We start from the raw sequence: 7,800 nt of genomic DNA on the forward strand, positions 1-7,800 counted from the left end.
AACCTGCAGGGAGCAGACGGAAGCCACTGTCCCCAAAGTGGGCCATCTGTCCACCTGACCTTCTGAAACAGGAAAGAATGCAGTGAAGTGGTTTTTTTTAAGGCATCTCTTATTTTGGTTTGGGGTTTTCCATATCCTGAAAAAGATCTAGAGGATTCCAAAAGTTTTGGTTAACAGGAAATACAAATGGAAGTGGCAATGAAGCATGGAATGGAACTCAACTCTCCACAGACTGAACACATATGAGTGTCACAATCTACTGAAACAGCTCCACTTTCAGAGCAGGGAAGACACCTGTGACTGAAAGGTCTTAAAACTCACTTTTTCTATCCCAGAGACTTTTCCAGTCTCTTTTTTTCAGACACACTGACAATGGAGGAAGAACTGTCCTCCTCCCCTACACTGGTTCAAATTGTTGCCACCGTTCCTCTGCTCTGGTTATCTTTCTATTTTCTCCTCAAATCAAGACTTTCGGGAAACTCTGGAAATAGACTCCTTCTAAAGCAGCAAACCAGGAAAAAAATAGTCCTTTGAAAGATAATTTGAAAATTAAAAAACCAAACCAAGTATCTCAATACTTGCAAGATGCAGTGATTTTTTTCCCCTCTTCTTCTTCCCCAGGCTGGGCCCAGAGGTATCCTCAGGTCAGCCTGGGGCTGGAATGATAAGCAAGGGCAACATTGTCCTGCTTGCCTGGAGTGGTCTGGGGACCAAGGCAGTGGAAGAGGTGGCTCAACCTGAGCCTCCTGCTCAGTCAGCACTCATCCAAGAGGCAATCGCTGCCCAGGAACTCTGTGGCCTCGAGCTCCACGCTGGACAGGAACCTTCTCAGCTTCTTGGGGCAGTTGTACTCCAGGGTTGTGGTGTAGATGGTCTTGGGGTACTTGGGGTAGACGAAGGTGGTGCTGAGGAAGCCTGTGGGCTTGTGGAGGGGCTCAAAGCGCACCTCAGCCTTGTAGGTGCGCCATGTGCAATTGGGGATGCAGGAGACCATCTGGCTGCAGGAGGCCACTGCCAGGCCCAGTGGCAGCGGCATGTCATCAATGAAGTGTCACTCTGAGTCGTACTGGACGGAAGAAGTGTACCTTACTTCCGTTGGTGGTAAGGGGTCAAACTCCACTCCTTCGCCAAAGGACAGCGGGCACAGCTTTGGTGAGCACTGATAGCCAGTGTGCTGGGGAGAGATGCTGGGTTCAGGGCGCTGGGGTCACCGCCTCATGGGACTCCAGCCTCCGGGACCGGCGCGCTCCCCGCCGCTGCCTCCACCCCGGCCGACGCCAGCCCCGGGCTGGGGGCAGCCCCGAGTCCAGGCTGTCCAGGACGCCATCGCCTTTCTTCTTCGTGTCCACGAGCTCGGGCACATCCTGCAGGCTCAGCCGACGCACCATGGCTCTGCGCGTGGCGGGCCCGGGAACCCGGCGCGGGGTCGCGGATGGGAGAGCGCGGAGAGGGGCGCGCAGGCCGGCAGGCGCCACTGCCCTCGGGGCCGCCCTCCCTGCCCGCCGCCCGCGCGCCGTCCAGGTCTCGCCGGCCTAAAGGATTTCTTATGAAAACTATTAAGAAGAGATTTTTTAATGTTAAATATAAATATAAGGGAGGTATAAAATGGATGAATGATACTCCTTTCCTAAGTTTATTACTTTCAAGGAAATTATTAGCATAGTGGCAAAAATTGTCAATTGTCTTAAATGAGATATTTACGAACATTTTAGTATATGGTAAGTGTTCAGTAAAGATTTGTTGAATCTCACTAAACTTTAATTTTTCAAAGCCTAAATTTAAAATATTTTCCTTAGAATAATTTTCTATGTACTTTTTTTATTTTCCAGTTTGTTCTTTTTTTATATATTAATGTTCCTTTTATTAAAAAAAAAAAAAACTAATTTCATTGGTACCATGTCTCCTTCGTTTACTCGTTTCCTCATGTTTAGATGTTTGTCTTCCTTTCATGTTGATTTTCCAATCACTAATCCACTCTTAAATTCATATTTAAAAGAGACTAAAAATCAAGCCAGGAACTGTACAAGAGTGGCTTTTTGACTCAGAGGCTTTATTGCACTGTGATATGACTTTTAATTAAGACGTCCTTGTAGGTTGAGACTTCAACTGATGTGTCTGGGAGTTCTTAAGTTTTCTTAATATACATAAGAAATCTATTATACATAATCTAACATACATAAGAAATCTAAATATCTATCTATTGATACAGTCAGTCCCCTGAAGCACGTTAGTGCAGCTGCCAGTTCATGCAAGAGATGACGGTGGGTAGTTAAAATCGTGTAATTCCATCTGTGCCTGCCATTGACTTTGTACTGTATCTGCTTTGCCTGAGACCTGAGTTCTTTTTGTAAACTCACGTGAGAATTGGCTCTTCTTATTGATACATAGACAGGGACAAGGACCTGGGAGTTTATTCCGGATATAAACTTTTCATCTCTTTCCCTCACTCTCACTTCTGCAGTAACTTAGCTTCCGTTCCCAAGCTTTTCTGAGGATCTGTAGGACACATTGCCTTTCTGGGACCTCTCTTTCCTTTGGTACTTAGCTTTCAGTTTTAACTCTTCTCTACCATTTAGGAATTTGCAATCTTCTTGCCACCTGCCAAAATTTTGCTGTTATTTTCACCTATTATTTCTTATCTTCTGCCTTATCAGATTTTTAAAATTCTTTTTATGTCAGTGGGTTCTGGGAGGGATTTACACAATTGACCAGGTTACACACACACACAAAAAATCACAATCATAGATGTTCTGTGAGAGTTTGTAGGATTTTAAAACCTTAATTTTTCCTTTATTTTGATTATACTAATACCTAAAGGTAATAATAATGATAATAAAAATAAGGATTGACATACATTTTACTTCTATTTTACTTCTACTTTTAGCAGCACCATTATTTATTGGACTCTTGTTCTTTTTCAGCTTCCATGTTTAATGTTTTATGTATATTAAGTTTTTCATCCCTTGTATCAACCCTGTATGGAAGTAATGATTCACAGAGATCAAGTAACAGTAAGGGTATAGAGCTAGCAAAGGTAGAGCTAATACATGAATATGTCTAGCTGACTCAAAAGCCCCATTATTCATCACCCTTGCCAAAAATGTCTCCATTTTGGTGGTGATTTAAGTTTTTAAGAAAATTTATTTTAATGAGAATTGTCTGTACTGGCTATTTCTTTTTTTGAAGGGGATCATCCCATTTTAGTATTAAGAGTGTTTTTACTTACATGATAGATTTTGAGTAATTTGGTGACTTTACTGATAAGTTCTTTACTTAACATTGTCTAAATTTGAAACTTTAAAAATTCCATGAGGAAAGTTTTACTTCATGGAAGTTAGTAACACTGATAGTCAAAGGCAGAGGTTGAAATGGAATCCAGGGATTCTGATCTCAAACTATGAATTATTTTTACTATACTATTCTAATGTTTTAGATCACATGTGTATAGAAATCAATTTAAGAATGTTCCTCAATATTCTTCCAGGTTTTTTTTCTGTTTTCTTCTTACCATCAAAAAGATGGTAAGTATACCCCATCGATTCATTCATCAAGCAAGTATGGCCCTGATTCTTATGGAGAAAAACAATTCCCAAGTGAAAATCCTAAAAAATGGATCTGTGACAAGGTGAATTAACAAAACATTAAAAAATGGAGTAAAAATTCACATTACCTAGAGCAAGTATGAATATTTTCATTACAATTAAGACCTTTATGGTTACAAAATTATTTATAGCTGTGTTATATAAAGATAGTACAGCTGACTTAAGTCACAAGATATTTAAATTATTTTTCACTATTGTGTTCTTATGTGTTTTATGGTCATATGCCCTATGATCAGTGACATGGAATATTGCCTTTGGCATATGACCAGGGTCAGGGCTTGAATGTGAAGTAACAGAAAGGAGTTAATTCTGGGGCATAGCAGCAAGTACTTATTTGTTTGCTTTCAATCTCTGTGTGTAGGCATACAGATGGGAGAGAGAAAGAAAGTTGTGAGATACCTATTTTTTCTTTTATTTTGATTATACTAATACTTAAAGGTATTAGGTATTAGTATTTTATATACATATACATATATGTGTATATATATGTGTATATATATATATAATGTATTCCATACATTTAATGTACATATATGTCTGTGTGCAAACACATTTATGATATGCACATGTATAACAGGTATATTTGTGGCCAGGCTGCAATAAAGAAATACCATAGATTTTATGACTTAATAATAGATATTTATTTTCTTATACATATGGAGGGTGGAAGTCTGGGATCACAGTACCAATGTAGTTAACTTCTGGTGAGACTTCTTTTTCTGGATTATAGGCATCTGTCATCTCCCTGTGTGATCATATGACCTCTTCTTTATAGTCAGAGAGAAAGAGGCTCTCTATGTCTCTCCTTATAAGTGTTTAAATCTCATCAGATCATGATCCTACCTTCATGACTTGACTTTAATCCCCTTCTGAAAGGCACTATTTCCAATATAGTCACATTGGGGGTTAGAGCTTCAATATATAAATTTCAAGGATACACAAGTCAGTCCATAGCATTCCATCTCTGCCCCACCCCACCATGTTCTCTTGCATGCCAAGTAATTCCTTCCATCCCAATAGTTCCAAGAGGTTTAAAACATACCAGTATCTACTCTCTCATGAAATATCATCTAAACCATAGGAACATGACATGGATGCCCACTATGACTACTACTCTTCAGTATGGTTCTATTGCAACTATTTAATTTCATGTTTTGAATGTGAATAAAATGATCTGTATCTCATTTTCTATTTGAAATAAACATTTTTGCTTTTGTGTCTCCTCACCATTCTATTTAATTCAAGGAAGTGGATCTTCCCTTAAAATATAAATGACATATCTGGAGTATTAAACTACTTAAAGGAAGAAATGTTCTTGTGCAGAATTTGTTTCCTTAAATAAAATAGTACTTCCTTTTGTTTTTCTGCAATAGATTCACTTTATATATTGTTTATGTATTCCAACAATATATTATATGGAAGAAGCAAATTAATGAAGCTTTTAGACACTCACTAAAAGGACAAATAGTTTATTTTGGAGGAATCATTGGGTTATTTCTGTATACCAAAATTAATACTAAATAATTGTTCTTCTATGCCTTGAAAAATGAAGTAAAGTGCAGGGATTCTTTAAATCTTAATAAATCATTGGCCTAACTAAACAAAATTGTATATAAAATAGTAAATTCAAGTTTACATTCCTGCCTCCCTCCTAACCTTCCTTCATCCTTCCTCCTTTCCTCTATCCCTTTCTTATTGCATCCCATCTTCCATCTTATCTCTTCAAATAACCATATTAAATAAACAAGTTAGCCCTCTGTGTGACTAAAGATAATCTTCACATAATACAGAAAGAGTCCATTTGTTGGTTGATTCTATGTAAAATCATAGAATTACTTAAAATACTATGTTTTGATTTGTTCTTAGGTGACTTGAGTGAAACTTGCAGCCAATAGGTTGCCAAAAGTAGGCTTATTTTTACTTACTTTTATAAAACTTTATTTTTTGATCCTGCAAGTTAGATGGTATAGCTTATTATTACTGGATTAAAGATAGTCTCAGGGAACCTAGAGCTGTTAATTTTGAAATGTTGAAGAAAGAAAGGACTGACATTGAATTATATGAAGATAGAGTACTCACACACGTTTAAATGCACATAAGTTTAGCTGAATTCAGTAGGATTGATTTCAGCTAAGAAATAGCTCAAGTAGGTATATTTGGGTCTTATTCTCCACCTTTCCATTAAGTTTTAAGATTGCCTGTATGAATAATTTGCTTTCTCTTATCATCATTAAACATGGAAGTTATACTTTTCAAATTATTTGTTAACTAATTGTGTTGAAGGATGTGGGTTGCCAGAAGAGAAAATATTTAATATTCTTTCTCTAATCACATTCATATTATATCAATTAATATATTTAGTATCATTTAATATTTTGTTTTATTTTTAATGATATTGATCTGAAAAGCACTGTACAAAGAAATTATTGAGTCAGCCCACCAAGAGCAGATAATACCATTTTCTTTCTGAATGTATGAAAATCAATAATGAAAAATAGCATGTACATAATTTTTCCAACAAGTGGAAATAATAATAAAATAACACACATATTATGTAATTACTCATAGTTCTCTGATCTACCCAAATTAAATTTAGACTCTAAGTTTGGGTTTTTCAGCGGTCAAACTTTTAAGTTTGGGTAAACACTTTGTATTTATAAATTCAGTATTTAAACTAGACATGAAATTAAATAAGGAGAGCCTATCAGTCAGTCACTATTAATTTAATCTATTTGGGTAGGTCTAAAAGAGTTGGACAGTAAAAATTCAGTGTACTAAAAACATTCTTTTGGTTGTCAAAACATTCACATATGTTCATATTTACTGAAGCAGAAATTATAGTCTTAGGCCTTTACCTGAATTGGAATGAGTTTCCATATGCATTTTCATCATCTGATTTTAATGGAACCATTTCATGTTTTTCCTTGTTTGCAAAAATCAGGAAGAGACTCTTTTAAGTTGGTTCATGTTGATAGCTCCTTTCCTCACATGCCTTATTATAGGCGAATTATAACAGTGGATCAGGACTTTTCCCTTATTTTCACAAGCATTTTTGGTCCTAAACAGGATTTTATAAGCTACAAAGCATAAAAATATCCAGTACTCCAAGAATCAATTTAGAGAACCTAAGCATTTTGCACAGAGCTTAAAGTTGACCTTTACTGTCTACGGCTTTTGGAATGGAGTGGGATGTGGAACACATCATAGATTTAATGTGGCACATCGTTGTCTGCATAAACTTGGGTGGGACTGTGACTGCTTACCCCTTGCACCCGGTGATTGAATCTGCTGTCACCAGCATCCTGATAATAATGAACATTCAGCTTAACAACCGTGATTATGATTATCATAATTGATGTGCAAGTGTAGTGTGTGGGGATCACTACAGCTGAACTGTATGGCAGAGAAACATGCCTCAGTTATGGATAATTTTACTTTTATGCATTAATTGGTATAAAATATGCTTTCTATTTAAACAGACCAGCTTCATACAATTTTAAGAATCTTTCTGTATGTGCTGATTGATGATTATGCATTTGCTGAAAAACAACCCCTTACATTTGTTTGTTTTGTGTTGTTTCATTTCATTAGTAGATGTAAACAATTAAATAATTAAGTGTAATTGAGGGAAAATAGTTTGCTTATGAGGATGGCCTTCAATAATCAAATATTCTGTTAAGTGTTTCTCTTTCTCCCTGTCTTTCTTCACTCCCTCTCACTCAGTAAAAAAGGGACTGAAATTCTTATTTCTCTCACTGACTACCATTGTTTAATCTTCTTAAGGTTGGTAGGCTTCCAGAAAATATAAATTTATATAAAGTTTTATTATGAAGCTAAAGATATTTATGCATGTATATGTATATGTATATATACTCTATTATGCATTTAAGATACTAGGGTAGAACTAATATTGCCTCATATTATTTGTTAAAATAATATTTAACCTATAGACAGTTTAAAGATGTAAAGTAAGGATATATAAATTTATGCAATCTTTGTTTTGTAATCACTGTTTTATTTCTGATCAATTTGTTACATTGTTCGGTAATTTTCAATTATAGTTCTAATAATGACTTCAACAGAGTTTCTGGTTTGAATTTTAACTTGTGAATAAAAATAAAATGTGCAGTAATGTATCCAAGATTTTCAAAACATTAGGGCTGACCTCGTTAATCTATGATCATTAACCTAAGGACTC

The 7,800-nt window shown here is 36.2% G+C and overlaps 1 pseudogene; it reads right to left on the minus strand.

The window, feature by feature from the left end:
• Window positions 1–754: 754 nt before the first annotated feature.
• On the minus strand, window positions 755–1,388 carry LOC124961471 (refilin-B-like; annotated as a pseudogene).
• Between the last annotated feature and the right edge of the window lie 6,412 nt (window positions 1,389–7,800).

The sequence above is a fragment of the Sciurus carolinensis genome, chromosome 12 (assembly GCF_902686445.1).
Source record: "Sciurus carolinensis chromosome 12, mSciCar1.2, whole genome shotgun sequence".
NCBI lineage: Eukaryota > Metazoa > Chordata > Mammalia > Rodentia > Sciuridae > Sciurus > Sciurus carolinensis.